This window comes from Musca autumnalis, unplaced genomic scaffold (assembly GCF_047663935.1).
Source record: "Musca autumnalis isolate F117 unplaced genomic scaffold, ASM4766393v1 scaffold_2, whole genome shotgun sequence".
In the NCBI taxonomy this organism is placed as follows: Eukaryota; Metazoa; Arthropoda; class Insecta; order Diptera; family Muscidae; genus Musca; species Musca autumnalis.
Genome location: NW_027411755.1, coordinates 198,644,095 through 198,661,946, shown reverse-complemented (window position 1 = coordinate 198,661,946; position 17,852 = coordinate 198,644,095). Strand labels below are relative to the sequence as shown.

Here is a 17,852-nt window from a genome sequence, read left to right as displayed (position 1 = left end):
GGGCAAAAATTACGCGATGTGCATATGATTATAAGGTGCATCCGATTTCAATGCCCCCTATTAAAAATACGTCAATATAAATTATTTTAGACAGATTCGTCAAGAACTGCGGATGTGCCACCACATTCTATTTTGGGATAAATAGGGATATTACTCCCGAATCTTTTTAATTTGTGACACACCTTTTTGGCAAATATAATAATCGCGTATAAAGGATTACATTTATGTAAAAATAATCAAAGAAAATCGCGGTTCAATTCGCGGAATTGTCAAAATATATTTTTGCAGATTTTCCTACTTTCAAGGTATCTATATCCGGCGTTTTAGTGGATGGATTTGACCGCGGAAGTGCTCATCAGATCCGGCACGTAAAAAAACTAAAATCACGCGGGGTTCAGGGGTACCTGTACGACAGTTGTAAATTTTAAAGCCAAAAAATAGGTTTTTTCAGAAAATTTACGGACCAAATTTTCGCCTTTGGACTTCTTTTACTAGGAAGCTGTACGGAGCACACTTAAGAGATATACATCGAACGACGTGGAATCGCGAGTTCTACAATCCTATAAACTAGTTTCGATTATTATCTAGTTGCACCATCTAATTATAAGAAAAATTCGAAAAACACTGAAATCAAAACTTCAAAATGTCAGCATCGATTTTAGGGGGATACAGTGTATATATCGAAAAGTCATACACTAGAACCATATTGCCTAAGGGGTGTTCTTTAGTTCTTTCTTTGAGCATAGGTTTGAATTTTCCGTGGTTTGGCCAGAAATCAAGAAAGAACACAAAAAAACTTGTAAACTTCAACACATTTTTCCCATTTTTTTATATTACCACCAGCGCAGCTTCCACGAAAATTATTTGTTATGGTCCATATTATGAGATCGTAGCTAAAACACTTCAATATATATAAATGTATTCATATTTTATAAAATATATTAACAGTTCGCGACTTATTAAATGGTGAACCTCAACTTCAACGATTGTAAAACTTTTTTGAATATTACCATATACCATTCACATACGTTATTGTATACAATTTATTGTCTTGTCATGACCAAAGCCAAATGTCATTCAACTTCAATTCTGTCTTGTACTTCAGATTTCTTTAACAACAACTGTTTTCATTGTTCAAAATTGACCACCATTAAAATGCTTTTTAGTTCTGCTTATAATACTTAAAAAGATTTTTGATGTGAAAAATATACCATAAATACCTCCCATAATTTGTTAAATGGCTGTTGTGTGAGATTGAGCGTGTGTCGTTCTTTCTGTGGGGCGTGGAGAATCTCTCAACAGCAGCATTTGTTTTCAAATAATAGCCTGTAAGAAAAAATATAAAAAATAAAATGAAAAAGTTCAAGGGCTTCTTTTGATAACAACTGAAATAAAGAAAAATAAAGCAGAACGTGTGAAGTAGTTTGTGATTTATTTCATTGGATATGAGTCAAGTTATGATATATGTTGGAAACTCCAATTCGGAATAATTGATAAACAATAATTTAAATAAATAAGTTTTTATTCAGGATGGAATAATTGGGATTTTCACACAGAGTCAGAGGAAAATTTCAACATTATGAACCACGTGAACCAAATTATGTACACGATGAAATTGTGGTCAGTTGTTAGCTTTGGTAAATTTTTTTTTTGGAAAATTTTGACTATTTTTGAGACAATTTTGCCAAAAAGACTAATTTTATAAAAAAATACATAACAACCATCCTCAGTAGCAATTCCTAGCCTTGAACATTTTTAATTTGTTCATATTGTTTTTAATTTCCCTGAGAAGTAATATTTTTCCTCATGGAGTCAAAGATCTTCTTGGGATTTGGAGAATGAATGTCATTTGGAAGATATCGCTTCCACTGACACTGCTGATGATGGCCATTATTTTATGATGGTCTTTTGGTTTTATTGTGGTGGCATTTGTTTTTATTTTATTTTTTCTTCTGTGCGACTCCATTGATGTTGACGAAATACTTTCACTACATTAAAGTTGTCTTGTCTTGGTTTTTTTATTTTTCTAGACGGTGTTTTATTTTTCTTTCATCTTCTCTATTTTTTTGTGTGTGAATGGCATCTGGAAATGGCTTAGAAATGAAATGCTGCCCCTGAATTGCAGATTAAGGTGCGGTGTACCTGATGCGGCGGTATGTCCATAATTTCATTCATACAATCGCAGCTTTATGGGTGTCAAGCTGTTTTTGTTTTATTTCTTCTTTCTATGGTTTGGATGAGAATTTTATGGTTGTATTTAGTTTATCTTCGCATCAACAATGCCCGAAAAAACGCTCATTAATTCAACAGCAACAAAAAAGACAATAAGAATAATAATAAAGAAAACATATTTTTTGGTGGAAAATTTTGCGGTCACATATGTTGATGGTGTGAAATTCGATGTTGTTTGGTTTTTGGAAATTTCTCTTGTAAATAAACAATAAATTTTGGAAAAAAAAACAATGACCTTTTATAGAAATGTTGATTTATTAATTTAAAAAAAAAATATTTAATTAGCATTTGTTTTTGGAAAATCTAAAAATGTGGAACAGTATCGTTGCTTTTTTAACTCTTTAATATTTTTCGAATATAATAATTTTCGAATAAATAAATATCATTGAAAGGAATTCTATTATAAATTTAATAATATAATTTTGAGATGTGTCGCCATAGCGGTTCTGCATTATGTTATGGAGTTACGAATTTTATTACTTATTAATTTATTCAATACAATGAAAGCTTTTATGTCAATTATAGATGTACTGGTTATAACAAAATAAAGCTAAAACTGTAGTATGTTATTTTTCTAATTGAAAAAAAAAAAATCTATTAAAAAGAACAAAAATGTAATAATGAAAATTAGGTTTATTAGAAAATATATTTAAACAATACACGTTTATAAAAACTATTTTTTTAAAAACTCTAAGTTTAAATCAACGTTTTTGAAAAAGAAATATTTGTAAAAAATACTTTTAAAAAATTCACTTTTATTAAAAAAATATTGTTTAAAAAATCGGCGTTTATCAAAGAAATTTTTTTAAAAAATCAAAGATAAATAAAAAATATTTTAAAAATTCAACGTTTCTTAAAATTCCTTTTACAAATCAGCGTTTTTTAAATATTTTTAAAAAATCAGCATATTTTTTAAATATTTTTAAAAAGTCACCGTTTTTTAACAATATTTTTTAAAAATATAAAAAATGTTAAAAAATTCACGTTTATTAAAAAAATACTTTTTAAAAAATCGACGTATATCAAGGAAATATTTTTAAAAAATCAAAGTTAAATAACAAATATTTTTAAAAAAAATCAACGTTATTTAAAAAATCAGCGTCTTGTTTAACTATTTTTAAATAGTCAACGTTTTTTTAACAATATTTTTTAAAAGTCCACGTTTATTAAAAAATATTGTTAAAAATCCATGTTTATTAAAAAAAAATTAAAAAATCAGAGTTTATTTAGAAAATATTGTTAAAAAATCCACGTTTATTGAAAGATATTAAAAAATCCAAGTTTATTTAAAAAATATTTTTGAAAAATAAACGTTTATTAAAAAATATTTTTGAAAAATTCCACGTTTATTAAAAAATATTAAAAAATCCAAGTTTATTTAAAAAAATATTTTTGAAAAATTCTCGTTTATTAAAAGATATTAAAAATCCAAGTTTATTAAAAGTTATTAAAAAAATCCAATTTTATTAAAAGATATTAAAAAATTCACGCTTATTCAAAAAATATTTTTAAAAAAATCCACGCGTTTTCAAAAAATATTTTTAAAAAATCCAGGCTTATTCAAACCATATTTTTAAAAAGTCCACGTTTATTCAACAAATATTTAAAAAAAAACACTTTTATTTAAATAATATATATTTTAAAAAATCCACGTTACTTAAAAAATATTTTTAAAAAATCCTTGTTGATTTTAAAATAGTTTTAAAAATCCACGTTAGTTAAAAAATATTTTTAAAAAATCCTTGTTGATTTTAAAATATTTTCAAAAAATCCACGTTTATTAAAAAAATATTTTTAAAAATTCACGTTCATTAAAAAAATTTAAAAAAAAAATTACTCGCTTATTAGAAAATATATAATATTTTTAAAAAATTATCGTTTACTAGAAAAAATATTTTTACAAATTCAAGGTTATTAAAAAATATTTCGAAAAAAATTATTGTTATTAAAAAAATTGTTTTAAAAAATCCACGTTTTTTAAAAAAATAGTCTTAAAAATCCACGTTTTAAAAAAAAATAATTTTAAAAATTCCACATTTTTTAAAAAATAGTTTTAAAAAATCAAGGTTTATTAAAATTTTTTTTTAAAATATCCACGTTTATTAAAACATATTTTTAAAATTCTACGTTTATTAAAAATACATTTTTGAAAAATCCATGATTAATAAAAATTATTTTGAAAAATCCACTTTTATTAAAAAAATATTTTTGAAAAGTCCGTGACTAATGAAAAATAATGTTGAAAAACCCATGTTTAGTAAACGACATTTTTAAGCAAATCATCTTTAAGAAAAAAATATTTTTAAAAAATTTACGTTTGTTAAAAACATAATTTTGAAAAATCCACGTTTAATGAAAAAAAATATTTTAAAAAAATTAACGTTTATTAAAAAATATTTTGAAAAAATCCACGTTTATTAAAAAAAATATTTAAAAAACAATTAAAAATCCACTTTTATTAAAAAAAATATTTTTAAAAGAATATTTAAAAAAATATTTTTATTAAAAAACAAACAATTTTAAAAAATCCTAGTTTATTAAAAAATATTTTAAAAAAATTTACGTTTATTAAAAAAAAATATTTTACAAAAATTTACGTTTATTAAAAAATATTTTGAAAAAATCCACGCTTATTAAAAAAATATTAAAAAATAAAATTAAAAAATCCACATTTATTAAAAAAATATTTTTAAGAGAATATTTAAAAAAAAATATTTTTTTCCCACTAATAAAATAGTTGTTTTAAAATATTAAAACAACAACAATGGGATTAAGCCAGACTATTCTGAAAATAAAAAAAACAAAAAAAAATTATTTAAAAAAAAAAAACAATTCTAAAAAAATCCAAGTTTATTAAAATTTTTTTAAAAAATTCACGTTTATTCAAAAAAAAACCAATTTTAGGGAATCCACGTTTATTAAAAAAATATTTTTAAAAAATTTACTTTTATTAAAAAAAAATAAATTTAAGAAATCCACGTTTATAAAAGAAATTTATTTAAAAAGTCGTAGGTTATCAAAAAAATATTCTTAAAAAATCCACGTTTATTAAAAAAATACTTTTAAAAACATCTGAGACTATCAACAAATAATTCTAAAAAATCCATGGTTATTAAAAAAATATTTTTAAAAAATCTTAGGTTATCAAAAAAATATTTTTAAAAAATCCACGTCTATTATAAAGAAATTAAAAAATACTTAGATCATCAAAAAAATATTTTTTAAAAAAACAATGTTTTTAATAAATATTTAAAAAAATCTTAGGTTATCAAGAAAATATTTTTAAAACAATCCACGTTTTTTAAAAAATATTTTTAAAACAAGTAAAAAAGTATCAGTCAGCTTTGCCGACTGAGATATACCCTCAGCCTGTTTATATTGAAAATTTTTTTCCCAAAAGCGTTTGTAGGGGGGTTTTAAAAATTTTGGATGAATCAACCGACAAAAATTTTGATGAGGATTAAAGATCAAACGTTTTGCGGAGGAGATACTTAAAGGAATGGATCGACATTGACCATTATGAAAGTGAATCTCCAGCCACTACATATGGTGCAATAGGGGGTTTTTGCACCCTTCGGGCTGTTTGCCCAAGAAGTATGGACTTGCCCCTGAAAAAAATTTTACCATCGTAATTGAGGCAGCGAATGCAAGTTGCTTCAACAAAAATCAAAGTGATTCGATATCAGGTCTTAAAGTGAACTTATCCGAAATTTTGTGTGGGAGATACCGGATGGAGTGGACAAATATAGTCCATATTTTAACCTGATCTATATCTGGTAGATATATTAGGATGTGTAAAGTATGGACCAATTCGGCCACTCCCTTCTGGTAGATATATTAGGATGTGTAAAGTATGGACCAATTCGGCCACTCCCTTCTGGTAGATATATAAGGATGTGTAAAGTATGGACCAATTCGGCCACTCCCTTCAAGAGTTACCGTACGAACAATCTTTCCGAACATTTTTGAACTTTTGTGGGGGAGGTACGTGAAGGAGTGGACCGATATGGCTTATCTTCGAACTTTAACTAAGTTTGGACCAAATATTACGAAAGCCAAATTTTGGATCGAATCGGTTGATCCGTTCGAGAGTTATCGTGCGCTCCAACCACCTCACACGGTGTCATAGGGGTTTTTTTTGCAACTTTCAGGCTATTTATCAGGAAGTGTGGACTTGCCCCTGATTAAAGTTACACCGTCATATAGGGGGGGGGGGGCAGTGAATACAAGTTGCTGAAACAAAAATCAAAGCGGTTCGAGAGCAGGTCCTAAACTGAACTTATCCAAAATTGTGTGTTGGAGGTACCCGAAGGAGTGGACCGATTGAGTCCATATTGGAACCTCATCTAAGTCTGGTAGACATTTCACGAGTTGCAAATTATGGACCACATCGGTTGCTTCCTTCAAGAGTTATCGTACCTACAAATTTTCCGAACATTTTCGAACTTTTGTGGGGGAGGTACCGGAAGGAGTGGACCGATATAACCCATCTTCCAACTTAAACTAAGTTTGAACAAAATATTACGAAAGCCAAATTTTGGACCAAATTGGTTCATCTGTTCGAGAGTTATCGTGCGCACCAGCCAGCCAGACAGACAGACGGACGGACATGGCTCAATCGACTCCAAATTGTCTGAAACACATTTTGTCCAAACATACTTGGGGTCTAAAACCATTATTTCGTTAGCATAAATGCTGAGGGTATAAAAATATTCTTGAAAAATCACGTTTATTAAGAGATATAAAAAAGTCACGCTTATTCAAAAAATATTTTTAAAAATCCACGTTTAATCAAAAAATATTTTTAAAAACCCATGTTTATTCAAAAAATATATTTTTTTTAAAATCCACATTTATTGAAACAATATTAAAAAATCCCCTTTAATAAAAAAATATTTTTAAAACAATCCCCGTTTATTCAAAAAAATGTTTTAAAAAAATTCCTGGTTTATTAAAAAATATTTTAAAAAATTCTCGTTTAGTAAAAAAATATTTTTAAAAATATCATCGTTTATTAAAAAGCTGTATTTAAAAAAATCACGTTTATTAAAAAATATTTTTGAAAAATCCATGTTTATTAAAAAAATATTTTGAAAAAGTCCTCCTTTATTAAAAAAATAGTTTAAAAATATAAGGTTTTTAAAAACATAGTTTTAAAAATCCACGTGCATTAAAAAATAAATAAAATATCAACGTGTCTTAAAAAATATTTTTAAAATATCCACGTTTATTAAAAAATACTTTTGAAAAAAAATCACGTTTATTAGAAATATATTTTTGAAAAATCCATGTCTAATAAAAATAATTTTGAAAAATCCACTTTTATTAAAAAAATATTTTTGAAAAATTTTTAAAATGTTTATTAAAAAAAATTTTAAGAAAATATATTTCTTAAAATATCCAATTTTGTTTAAAAATATTTTTTTAAAAATTCCATATTTATTAAAAACAATATTAAAAAATATTTATTAAAAACAATATTAAAAAATCCCCTTTAATTAAAAAATATTTTTAAAACAATACACCTTTATTCAAAAAAATGTTTTAAAAAAATTCCGGGTTTATTAAAAAATATTTTAAAAAAATTCTCGTTTAGTAAAAAAATATTTTTAAAAATATCATCTTTTATAAAAAAGCTGTATTTAAAAAATTCACGTTTATTAAAAAATATTTTTGAAAAATCCATGTTCATTAAAAAAATATTTTGAAAAAGTCCTCCTTTATTAAAAAAATAGTTTAAAAATATAAGGTTTTTAAAAACATAGTTTTAAAAATCCACGTGCATTAAAAAATAAATAAAAAATCAACGTGTCTAAAAAAATATTTTTAAAATATCCACGTTTATTAAAAAATACTTTTGAAAAACATCACGTTTATTAGAAATATATTTTTGAAAAATCCATGTCTAATAAAAATAATTTTGAAAAATCCACTTTTATTAAAAAAATATTTTTGAAAAATTTTTAAAATGTTTATTAAAAAAAATTTAAGAAAATATATTTCTTAAAATATCCAAGTTTGTTAAAAAATATTTTTTAAAAATTCCATATTTATTAAAAACAAAATATTTAAAAAAAATCAATGTTTATTAAAAAATAATAAAAAATCCTCGTGTATTAAAAAAATTAAAAATAAAATTAAAAAATATAAAACGTTAAAAAATATCGTTAATTAAAAAAAAACCACGTGTTTAAAAAAAATGAAAAATCCACGTTTATAAAAAATTAATATATTAAAAATCCACGTTTAATAAAACAATATTTAAAAAAAAATCTGTGATTTTTAAGAAAACGTTTTTAAAAAATCCAAGCTTATATATAATATATTCTTAAAAATCCAAGGCTATAAAAAATATTTCTAAAAAATTCAAGGAATATTTTTAAAAAATCCATGGTTATTAAAAAATCCAAGGTTATTAAAAATATTTTTAAAAAGTCCGCGTTGATTAAAAAATATTTTTAAAAAGTCCGCGTTGATTAAAAAATATTTTTAAAAAGTCCGCGTTGATTAAAAAATATTTTTAAAAAATCCACGTTTATTAAAAAGTATTCCATAAAAAATTAAAAAAAAAAAATCTAATGCTATCAAAAAAATATTTTTAAAGACGTTTATAAAAAAATATTTTTTAAAAAATCTTAGGTTATCATATTTTTAAAATATTCACGTTTATTGGATAAAATATTTTTAAAAAATCTTAGGTTATCAAAAATATATTTTTAAAACATCCACGTTTATTAACTAAAATATTTTAAAAAAATCTTAGATTATAAAAAAATATTTTTAAAAAATCTACGTGTATTAAATAAAATATTTTTAAAAAAATCTTAGGTTATCAAAAAAATATTTTTAATAAATCCAAGTTTATTAAATAAAATATTTTTAAAAAAATCTTAGGTTATCAAAAAAATATTTATTAAAAAAATTTTAGGTTATAAAAAAAATTTAAGAAATCCACGTTTATTAAATAAAATATTTATAAAAAATCCACGTTTATTAAATAAAATATTTTTAATAAAATCTTCGGTTATCAAAAAATATCCACGTTTATAAAAAAAAAACTTTAAAAATATGCATGTTTATGAAAAAATACTTTTAAAATATCCAATTTTATTAGAAATATTTTTAAAATATCAACGTGTATTAAAAAATATTTTTTAAAATCCACGTTTATTAAAAATATATTTTTGAAAAATAATTAAAAAATATTTTTGCAAAATCCATGACTAACAAAAAATAATTTTGAAAAAACCAAGTTTATTTAAAAATATTTCTTAAAATTCAAAAAAGGCTTCTTGTGGGTCTACCTAATCATCGCCGCCACAGTTAAGGCTGGAAGGCCGGAATGTTGGTACACCAGCTAAATCGAAGAGAAGGTAGGTCGACGCAGAACTACAAGCAGCAGAATATTTATGGAATGGCGTCAGCCAAGCATAACGCAACAGATTTCGTTATAAAAGTATGGTTGAGGTCCTATGCTCCACAAGAAGTCCATGATAACAGATGAAGAAATATATTTTTGTAGGAGAGGGCTACTAAACTGACGTTCAGTTTTTTTTATCGTTCTTATGAGTGAGCACGAGGCACATGTTTTTAACGGATTTTAGATGTAGTTCCCTAGGTGACACCATTGGGAGGTCTGTGTCCACATGAGATAAAAGAGTGCGTAAGGCAAGTTCTGAGCTTTGTTGGCCTGGACCATTTCTTGGCATCTCTTATCCCCAAGATATTTTTGTACCGTTCATAAATGTCTGTATTATTTTTGAATTATTTTTTATTTTCTTTGTACCCACTGTCTCCTGGTGAAGCAGCCAAAACAGCAAATTGAAAATTTCTGCATAAATTTATTAAATAATAATAAATGTGTGTATGTGGTTTGTTTTGTATGGTTCCACAAATTATTTATGGCATGTGTATGAAATCTATTACTAGAAATATTGTGTCGAGTGTGTGTGTGTGTGAGAACTAACCAATTTTAATTTGTGAAACATTTGAGGTTAGTTGTCCAAAACATTCACATATCCCCCACAAAAAAAAAAGAACAAAACAAAAAAATTTGATTTCAATTAAGAAGCAATTGGTGTATATAAATGATTGAATGTTTATATTTCGTATAATTTTTGGATGCCACTGTGGGTCAATGTTTGACCATCCGCAGAGAAGGAAGATGAGTTTAAGTTTTATGTCGATGATTATTAACCACTTGGTGACTGATAGAATACTACAAATAAGGCACGTATCCTGGCGTTTTTCCCCATCACGTACACTTACGCGGCTATTGGTCCCTAAAACTTGAGGCCTTGATGTCATAAGGACCCAATTTGTGAGGCTTGTAGCTTTTAAACAGCTAGGATCTTTAATTTGCTCTCGGAAGTACAGTTGTGGTTCTTCTCTCAAAGAATTAAATTATGATCATATCAAATCCATCAAACCACGTCTTCAGTTTTTAAAACCGGTTTTCCCTATCTCATCCACTTTTGCTGTTATGGGTACTAAAAGTTTGCGACCATGATGTCCAAAGGAATTATTTTGTGCGGTTCATATCTTGCAAACAGTTGTAGCTATTTCATATACAAAACAAAACAAAAATTGTGAACACATAAAAACAACAAATTTTATCTTTAAGATCAAAATCGTTTCATTTTGATATTTGATAGTTTCCTTGGATTTTGAAATAAATTCATTTTTATTTTTTTTTTCAGATCCTTAGCTGCCCTTGGTGAATGTTTCTGTAATCCATTAAAAACTAACTTCTAGGTGAGTTATACAATTTTTAATATTAATTAAGAATCAAATAATTACACATTTTCAACAAATTAACATCAGTGTATATTTACATACGCTTACTGAATTTTTAATATTCAAAATTTGGGTAATATTTTAAAATTGAAGTCATGCCAAAAAGTCGTAATTTTAGAATAACAAAATATTGTTAGTTTTTAATTAAAATGTAGTTCATGAACACAATGCATATTCTTGTACCTACACACATAAATACATGAATGTACATGAACTTATGAACATACATACATATGTATGTACCCAGCAAACCAATCGTACCGACATCGTAACGAAATCGGAACAAAATTCGGACGCTACGTCCGATGTCCGATCCGAAATCGTAACGATATCTTAACGAAAGTTGTATGAAGTGGTTGGCATAATTTCGGAACGAAATGTCGCAGCGAAATCGGATCGAGTTCGGTTAGAATTCGGAACGAAATCGAAAGAAAATCCTTCTGATATTCAGAAGGCGAATTTTTTGTTTCGATCCTCGCCACAGGATCTCATCAGTTCCCTTGATTCTTTCTTGTGGATATTCTCCACCGAAGTTATTTTTCAATAACTTCTTCAACGAAAAACTTTTTATACCTAAACATAAATCGTCAGTTCGAAGTATAAAGGTGAACAAAGAAAAAACTTCAAATGAAAAGTTTTTCTTTGGCAACCTCACACAACAAAATTGTATCAGCTATCCCAATAAAAACGCCACCAATGTTATATTGCTGCCTTTATATTTAAATATTTAAAAATTGTATATGCGAATTTTATAACCAACCATTTTGTTTTTCGACAACAAACTAAAAGGAAACCAACCCCAAAAGGTGGTTGTTGTGCGAAGGGAAACTTGTTTCCGGCATATCGATCCGAATTCGTAACGAAATCGGAAGAAAAACATTGGTACATTCGATGCGAAATTTACTTCCGACATTCTCTCCGAAATTAGAACGAAATCTACACGAATTCCCCTACGAAAAATCGCATAGAAATCGGAACGAAATCTGAACGATTTTGCTTCTGAAATTGTTCAGATGTGTCGGGCATCCAACATTTGGTTTGCTGGGTATATACATACATATATTCTCTGGCAATTTTGATATGTCAGCTGTTGTACAGTTAGACTAATTGATGGACACATTGTTAACATGCAACTGACATATTTTTGAAATGCCAACAAAAGTAATCAGAACTAACAATTCCATGATCCCTTGCAAGGCAATACAATAGAATGTGATTTTTTGAAACTCAATTTCAAATTTTGTTTGGAAATTTCGAGGAAAATTATTATAAAAAAAATTATTTTTGATTTGCATTCTAACAAATCAGTGGCGGCTAATCAATTGAAGTTGACCTAAATAGCGAAATCTACTTAAAGCGTGTTTTGCATAGGGAAGTTACAATGAATGCAATGCATTTTCATGTTCTGTTGTGCTAAAGGAACGAACTCTATTAAATGGAAAAGCCATAATCAAGTGACCAACATCAATATAACAGATGCCGACCATTGAAATCGCCTTTGACTCTCAACTCATTAGCTAGTAGGAAGAAGTTTGCCACGTTCTTTATTGCCAACAATAAAAGGAAGTCATTGTAGTTTATTGAGTTTTCAGTATACGGCGGGTCAAAAGGGCTCTTATGCACAACTAATAAATAGTCTTCGATGAGACGACTTAATGGTCTTCTATGAGAACAGCCTATGACTGTGCAAAACAATAACAGGAGTGGTGGACAGACCTAAGTGAACTTTGAACAAATAAATAGCATTTTCGCAGGTGACGAAATACTTTTTTTTGAAGTCTCAAGCGTAAATTATTACGTGCTTGTGGGTTAGGTATTATAAACAGTGGGCCTAATTATTCCACCGGCAGACCCAATCAATACAGTCCACATAAAGTACGAAGAAACAAGTAAAAAAGTATCAGTCGGCTTTGCCGACAGAGATATACCCTCTGCCTGTGTGGATTGAAATACTGTTTTTCCAAAAAAAAAAACTTATGTATTTAGGGGGTTTTTAAAAATTTTGGTAGCATGAACTGACAAAAGTACGGATAGGATTAAAGCTCAAAATTTGCGGAGATATCGATAGATAGGGCTTTTTTATCACACTAGCCTACGAAAAACATAATATCGCTGTAAACAGGGCCACTAGAAAAACCTTCGGTAAAAATGTCCAAAGGATCCTCGAACCACACATAAATGTTGAACATTTATGTGCGTGGTACCACAAGGATTGGACAGATAGGGCCTAAATTTGAACATAAACTAAGTTTCGACGATATTTAGAGATCCACAGTTTGGACCAAATCGGTTGCTACGTCTATGAGAAATCGCGCGTACCATTTTAGCGAATATTTTCGAACTTTTGTGCGGGAGGTACCGGAAGGAGTGGACCTATAAGCACCACCTTCGAATTTCATCTAATATTCGAAGAAATATTACAGTATCCAAAGTGTGGACGAACGCAGTATTCGTTTTGAGCTCTCCAACCACTACGCATGGTGCGATAGGGGTTTTTTACAACTTTCAGCCCGAAAGTCTTTCAAGAAGTATGGACTTGCCCCTGAAAAAACTTTTACTGCCGTCATTGAGGTAGAGAACGGAAGTTGCTTCAACAAAAATCAAAGTGATTCGAGAGCAGGTCTTAAAGTGAATTTATCCAAAATTTTGTGTGGGAGGTACCCGAAGGAGTGGACAAATATAGTCCATATTTGAACATGATCTATATCTGGTAGATATATTAAGATGTGTAAAATATGGACTAAATCGGTCACTCCCATCAATAGTTATCGTGCGCACAATTTTTCCGAACATTTTTGAACTTTTGTGGGGGAGGTACCTGAAGGAGTTTACCGATATGGCTTATATTCAACTTAAACTATATTTTCACAAAACATTACGAAAGCCACATTTTGGAACGAACATTTTTGAACTTTTGTGGGGGAGGTACCTGAAGGAGTTTACCGATATGGCTTATATTCAACTTAAACTATATTTTCAAAAAACATTACGAAAGCCACATTTTGGAACGAATCGTCAGATCCGTTCGAGAGTTATCTTGCGCTCCAACCACTACATACGGTGTCATAGGGTTTTTTTTGTAACTTTCAGGCTATTTTCTCAGGAAGTATGGACTTGCCCCTGATGAAACGTACACCGTCGTATGGGGGGCAGTGAATACAAGTTGCAACAACAAAAATCAAAGATTCGAGAGCAGGTCCTAAACTGAACTTTTCCGAAATTTTGTGTGGGAGGTACCCAAAGGAGTGGACCGATTGAGTCCATATGGGAACCTCATCTAAGTCTGGTAGAAATTTCACGATGTGCAAAGTATGCACCAAATCGGTTGCTTCCTTCAAGAGTTATCGTGCGCACAAATCTTTCGAACATTTCCGAACTTTTGTGGGGGAGATACAGGAAGGAGTGGACCGATATAACCCATCTTCGAATTTAATCTATGTTTCGGTTGATCCGTTCGAGAGTTATCGTGCGCTCCAGACAGACAGACGGACGGACATGGCTAAATCAACTCCAAATTGTCTGAAACACATTTCGTCAATACATGCTTGGGGTCTTAAAACCATTATTTCGGTAATGCACATTTTGCCCGTATGAAAGTGTATATACCCTCGTTAGCATAAATGCTGAGGGTATAAAAACATAATCTTCTTATATTGCAGGAATACAACATGGGCGGGGGTTTTTGGAACATTCGTACCATTATCGAGGCAAATATGTATGTACACAGAGAAAAAAATGGCCTCTCTAACATATGTCCCAAACATATTTTGCAGCAAACATCAATTTGTTTGCAAGCAGTCCCAAACATAACAACGCATTTCATAAAGCAAAAAAATACTGGTATTTCTGAGAGATTAAAAAAAAAACAAATTTGGCGAGTTTTTGTTTTTATTGACTAACAACCACCACACACCACCAGACAAAGCAGAGACAAATTTTGCTGCTTTTTATACCCTACACCACTATGTGGGGAGGGTATTATAAGTTGGTTTTGGCCAAAAAGTTTGTAACGCATCGAAATAATGGTCGTAGACCCATACTTATAAATACCAAAATGAATGTTTCGACGAGCTGAGTCGATCTGGCTATGTGTGTCCGTCCGTCAGTCCGTCCGTCCGTCTGTCCGTCTGTCCATCTAAACCTTGTAATCACGCTACAGGTCGCAATTTTGATCGGATCGTCACCAAATTTTTGGTGTTGATGAGGATCCCGGAGGGGAAGAAGCCTATTGATTTTGGTGATGGTCGGATAATATTTAGGGGTCGGAAAGGGCAAAAAACTTAGGTGGATAAAAAGACAACGTTTTTTTCCAAAGCGAATATCTCAGCTTCTATATGGGGTATACCAAAAGCAAAACCTGACAATGAAAGTAGAAAATATCACCTTTCTAATGATGTAAAGTTGGTGCTCGTAGAAGATCAAACAACGAAGATATCACAATAGTAGCAAATAAAACCCCAATTTTAATTTTTGCGATTTTAATTATATTGACGAATATCACAGCTTTGGTTGCAAATTTTCCAAAAGCAAAGCCTGACTATGAAAGTAGAAGATCCCGTCTTTACAATGATGCAAACTAGGTCGGCGTAGGTAACCAAATAACGGAGATATCGCAATAGTCGGTAATACATCCCATTTTTCTATTTTTTTGAAAATCACGCTACAGGTCGCAATTTTGATCGGATCGTCACGAAAATTTGAGGGTTAATGGGGGTCTCACAGATGAAGAAGCCTATTGATTTTGGTGATGGTCCGATAATATTTAGGGGTCGGAATGGGCAAACACTTATTTGGAGAAAAGTCAACATTTTATTTCAAAGCCAATATCTCTGTTTCTTTAAGAGGTATATCAAAAGCAAAACCTGGCCAGGAAAGTAGAAAAAATCACCTTTACAACGATGTAAAGTTCGTTGTCGTAGGTGGTCAAATAGCAGAGATATGGCAATAGTCGATAATGCATCCCATTTTCCGATTTTTTTGTAATCACGTTACAGGTCGCAATTTTGATCGGATCGTCACGAAATTTTGGGGGTTAATGGGGGTCCCAAAGGGAAAGAAGCCTATTGATTTTGATGATGGTCGGATAATATTCAGGGGTCGGAATGGGCAAACACTTATTTAGAGAAAGGTCTACGTTTTATTTCAAAGCCAATATATCTGTCTCTTTAAGAGGTATATAAAAAGCAAAACCTGGCAAGGAAAGTAGAAAATATCACCTTTCCAGCGATGTAAATTAGGTTGTCGTAGGTGGTCAAAAAGCAGAGATATGACAATAGTCGATAATGCATCCCATTTTCCGATTATTTTGTAATCACGCCACAGGTTGCAATTTTGATCGGATCGTCACGAAATTTTAGGGGTTAATCGGGGTCTCACAGAGGAAGAAGCCTACTGATTTAGGATAATATTTAGGGGTCGGAATGGGCAAAAACTCATTTGGAGACAAATTCAAAGTTTTATTCTTTGTGAATATATTGGCTTTTAGTAGGGGTATTCCAACGGCAAAAACCTGTCAGTTGAAGAAGAAAATATTACCTTTATATTGGCGTAAAGCAGGTTGGCGAAGGTGGTCAAACAAGGGAGATACCACAATAATCGGTAATTCATCCAATTCTTCCATTTTTTGCAATCAAGCTACAGGTCGTAATTTTGATCGGATGGTCACGAAAGTTTGATTGCTTATGGGGGTCCCAGAGAGAAAGAGGCATATTATTTTTCGTGGTAGTCGGATTATATTCCCTAAAAGAAATGTTTACCAGTGAAAACCTTATGCACAGGAGTAGTGGTGTAGGGTATCACATGGTCGGCCCCGTCCCGACTATAGCCTTTGCTCACTTGTTATTTATTAATTCTTGTATTTTGTAATATTGTAACTTACCGTTTCTTCTAAAGATTTTCAATGTAGTTGTTATCGTATTGTAAGCATAGTATAACAATATGAATTATACATATGTACATACATGTTGAGTCTATCAGCGCTAGGTTGAGATATTAGATGTTGCATTTATATTACAGAAATTACAAATTTGTAGTTGCGAAGTATTTGACTATACGAACTTTGTTTTTTCGACACCAAACGCACTGTTCCCAGCAAAATTTGACGGAAGGGGTTCTTTGCGATGACGTGATTTCATGTCATCTTTTGCATTGGTTCAAAGGAAGTCGTGAAAGATCCGATCTTTTCATTAGCATTTGAACCAATGCAAAGGAAGTCGTGAAATATCCGATCTTTTCATCAGCATTTGTACCCATTCCATCGATCCAATAGAGATGATGTTTGTGTTTTTATTTACACACCTGTTTATTTTCATTTTGGTATGTTCCAGTACTGCAAAAATCTACTAATTTTTACTATTTTTTCCGATAACGTAAAGGAAAAATTGTTATCGTAGTAAAAATAAGTAGATTCTTGCAGTTTCTGGAACAGACCAAAGTTGTTAGAACTGTCGTCGTGATGTTGTCTTACATTTCCTGCATATCAAACAACTAAAACTTCTAAACAATTGGTATTATATGAAGTCCCAACCATCGAGCTAAAAATCGAATCGGACTGCACACATTGCTATTTTAAAAGTTCCCTTGTCTGTTCTAAATCTGACATAGAATGAAATCAATCAAATCTCGCTTCTTGGAATTTGAAAAAAAAGTCCGAAACGAAAAGGAACAAGAATCTGAAAATAAAGAAGAAACTACTTTTGGAAAGAAACAATTAAAAATAAATTAATTAAGCATAAATGGTATTTTCCATAAAAAGTCTCTCCTCCCTTCGTTACATTTTGTTCTTAGAGATCCCTAAAGCAAGCCGGGTTGTAGATCCCTACATA

The 17,852-nt window shown here is 29.6% G+C and overlaps 1 protein-coding gene across 3 annotated transcripts in view; it reads left to right on the top strand.

Annotated features, from left to right (window-relative positions):
• LOC141395099 (uncharacterized) overlaps positions 1-17,852 on the top strand; it is a 325,045-nt gene that overhangs the window by 194,790 nt on the left and 112,403 nt on the right. For all 3 annotated transcript variants that reach the window (XR_012410541.1, XM_073970524.1, XM_073970525.1), the window contains one exon: positions 10,932-10,986. The gene's annotated coding sequence lies outside the window, so the exon portion shown is untranslated. The remainder of the gene's footprint in view (positions 1-10,931; positions 10,987-17,852) is intronic.